Consider the following 3,776-nt stretch of genomic DNA (forward strand, 5'->3'; position numbering starts at 1 on the left):
CTGGGCTCAATTGATTCTCCTGCCTCAGCCTCCTGAGTAGCTGGAAACACAGGCGCCCACCACCACACCTGGATAATTTTTTGTATTTTTGGTAGAGATGGGGTTTCACCTTGTTGGACAGGCTAGTCTCAAACTCCTGACCTCAAGTGTTCCACCTGCCTTGGCCTCCCAAAGTGCTGGGATTACAGGCATGAGCCACCACACCCAGCCTCAGCTATTATATTTAGATCATTGATCCATTTTCATTTAGTTTTTGTATATGGAGTGAAATAGGGATCCAACTTTATTATTTTGCAGGTGATTTTCCAGTTATCCCAGCACCATTTGGTGGGGAAGAGATGCTTATTTCCCCCATTGTATGGTCTTGACACTTTCCGTAGTATTTTAAAGCAAATCCTAGACATCATGTTGTTTCATCTGTAAATACTTCAGTGCTGATCTCAAATCGATAAAGACTTCATTTACTTATTTTGAGACAGGGTCTCACTCTGTCACCCAGGCTGGAGTGCAGTAGCACAATCATGGCTCACTGCAGCCTCAACCTCCCAGGCTCAAGCAATCCTCTCACCTCAGCCTCCTGAGTAGCTGAGACCACAGGCATGCACCACCATGCCCGGCTAATTTTTGTATTTTTTGTAGAGACAGAGTCTCGCTATGTTGCCAAGCTGGTCCTGAACTCTTGTCCTCAAGGGATCCTCCTGCTTTGGCCTCTCAAAGCGCTGGGATTACAGGTGTGAGCCACCACACCTGGTCAGTTCCATTTCTTTTTTCTTTTTCTTTTTTTTTTTTTTGAGACAGAATCTAGCTCTGATGCCCAGACTGGAGTGCAGTGGCATGACCTCAGCTCACTGTAACCTCCACCTTGCTGGTTCAAGCCATTCTCGTGCCTCAGCCTCCCAAGTAACTGGGATTACAGGCATGTGCCACCAGGCCTGGCTAATTTTTGTATTTTTAGTAGGGACGGGGTTTTGCCATATTGGCCTGTCTGGTCTCGAACTCCTGACCTCAAGTGATCCACCCACCTTGGCCTCCCAAAATAATGGGATTACAGGCGTGAGCCACCGCACACGGGAAGCTCCATCTCTTAAGTGGTTTGCTTTCCTTTGTCTGAATTAATCCTGGTCTTGCCTTCTGTACAAAGAAGCAGTTTGAACTAAAATTTAGTCACTAGGCAATTTCTTTTCTTTTTTCTTTCTTTTTTTTTTTTTTTTGAGACAGAGTCTGGCTCTGTCACCCAGGCTGGAGTGCAATGGCATGATCTCGGCTCACTGCAACCTCCACTTCCTGGGTTCAAGTGATTCTCCTGCCTCAGCCTCCTGAGTAGCTGGGACTACAAGCACGTGCCACCATGCCCAGCTAATTTTTGTATTTTTAGTAGAGACGGGGTTTCACCATTTTGGCCAGGATGGTTTCGATCTCTTGACCTCGTGATCCGCCCGCCTCGACCTCCCAAAGTGCTGGGATTACAGGCATGAACCACAGCACCCGATCTCACTAGGCAATTTCTAAGTTCTGATCCAACTCCACGTACCTGCCCTCCCTGTCCTTGCTCCTGTTCTGATCCTAGTCCCTGTAATTTTCTGGATACAACTTATCTGTCCCTAAAGGCTCCTGAAAGTCCTTCTTTGCTCTTTTCAGTTGTGCCCAGGAATAATTTCCACTGGACTTGTCCAGCACCAAGTCCTCATATCCTTTCCCCAGCCTGGACCATTTGGTGTCTCTCTTTTTTTTTTTTTTTTTTCATGTGAAGGCGACACTAAACCATTTGGTCTCTTTATAAGTAAGTTTCGCAGTCAGCAGTCTGGGCAATAGTGTGAGATCTCATCTCTAAAAAAAACCTTGAAAATTAGCCAGGCATGGCATGTACCTGTAGTCCAAGCTACTCAGGAGGCTGAAGCGGAGGAATTGCTTCAGCCCAGGAGTTCAAGGCAAAAAAAAGTTTCATATTCAGGAATATACATGTACATAATAGAAAGCAATACCTAATGCTTTCTACAACATTTGAAATACTTAAGAAGCTTACACTGGCATTTTCACAGACATATCATTAGCTTCCTGCAAGGGAAAGGGTCATTTTGAAAACCACAACATTTTATGGATGAAGAGGTTTTCTCTTTTTTTTTTTTCTTGAGAGGCAGTCTCCCTCTGTAGCCCAGGCTGGAGTGCAGTGGTGTGATCTCGGCTCACTGCAACCTCCGCCTCCCAGTTCAAGCAATCCTCCTGCCTCAGCCTCCCTAGTAGCTAGGACTACAGGCACCCACCACCACACCCAACTAATTTTTGTATTTTTAGTAGAGACGAGATTTTGCCATGTTGGCCAGGCTTGTCTTGAACTCCTGACCTCAGGTGATCTGCACGCCTCGGCCTGCCAAAGTGCTGGGATTACAGGCGTGAGCCACTGCGCCCAGCTGAGTATTTTTCAATATTTGTTGGTGATTACGTATATTAGGATAACATGCTAAATTTGGACTTATCCCAAACTCCCACTTTCCCAGTCTGACAAGTTTGGGGACTGCCCTCTCCAACCCTTCTGACTTAGTCTCCCAGGCATGCTGGCTATCTGGCTATAGCCTAGAATTGACTCAGCAAACAAGCAAATGTAAATACTCATTGAATCTTTCTGGGGCCATTCCGTGGAAACAGAAATATATTTAAGTTTTTCTGCCTTTGAGAAACTGCTACGGGGCATATCCCTGGGCAGATATATTTGGTGGCTCTTAGACCCCCTGACATACACCCACGGACCATCCTCATCTATTTGCTTTCTGGCTTCTGATCTGGGCCCTTCTTGGGAATAGTTTTTCTCTGACCCTAGAGTCTAGACTAAAGCCAATTGGAATTCACTTCCTGGTTTTTTTTCCCATTTGTCTGGCAGTTTCTGTCCTGGCCTCCCCATACTTGGGCTCTCCTATGTTGGATTCATAATTATATTTCTAGCCACTTTTTCTTTCTTACTCCTTTAGCTCTTATTTTCTTTTTTTTTTTTTTACAATTATATTTGTATAATTTTGAGGAGGACAAATGCAGTTTTGTTACGTGGCTACATTGCATAGTGGTGATGTTTAGGCTTTTAGTGTATCCATCACCCAAATAGTGTACATTTTACCCATTAAATAATTTCTTATCCCTCACCCCTCTTCCACCCTCCCACCCTTCTGCCTCTCCAGTGATTATTACACATTCTATGTCCATGTGAATGCATTATTTAGCTCCCACTTGTAAGTGAGAACATGCAGTATTTGACTTTTTGTTTCTGAGTTGTTTCACTTAATGGCCTCCAGGTCCATTCATTTTGCTGCAAAATTCATAATTCCATTCTTTTTATGGCTGAATAATATTCCATTGTGTATATATATCACATTTCCTTTATCCAATCATCCATTGATGGACACTTAGTTTGATTCCGTAACTTTACTATTATGAATAGTGCTGTGATAAACGTGAGTATAGGTGTCTTTTGGCTTTAATTATTTCTTTTCCTTTGGGTAGTTTCCCAGTGGGATTGCTGGATCAAATATAGTTTTATTGTTAATTCTCTGAGGCCTTTCATTACGGTGGGGTTTTTTTTGTTCTCCCTTTCCCCTCAAGTAGCCTCTGAACATTACATGCCTAATCATCCTCTCCCTGGCTCAGCTGATGGTCCTAGCATCTCCCACTGATGGGCTTTTTCTTATTCTCCTGAAGAGTTTCATATGGCTTCACAAGATACAACTGCATTTTGATCATGATTCTCATAGGTTTCTGCTTTGCAAAAAAACAAACAGAAAAAAACCCCA

The sequence above is a fragment of the Pan troglodytes genome, chromosome X, assembly GCF_028858775.2.
Source record: "Pan troglodytes isolate AG18354 chromosome X, NHGRI_mPanTro3-v2.0_pri, whole genome shotgun sequence".
NCBI lineage: Eukaryota > Metazoa > Chordata > Mammalia > Primates > Hominidae > Pan > Pan troglodytes.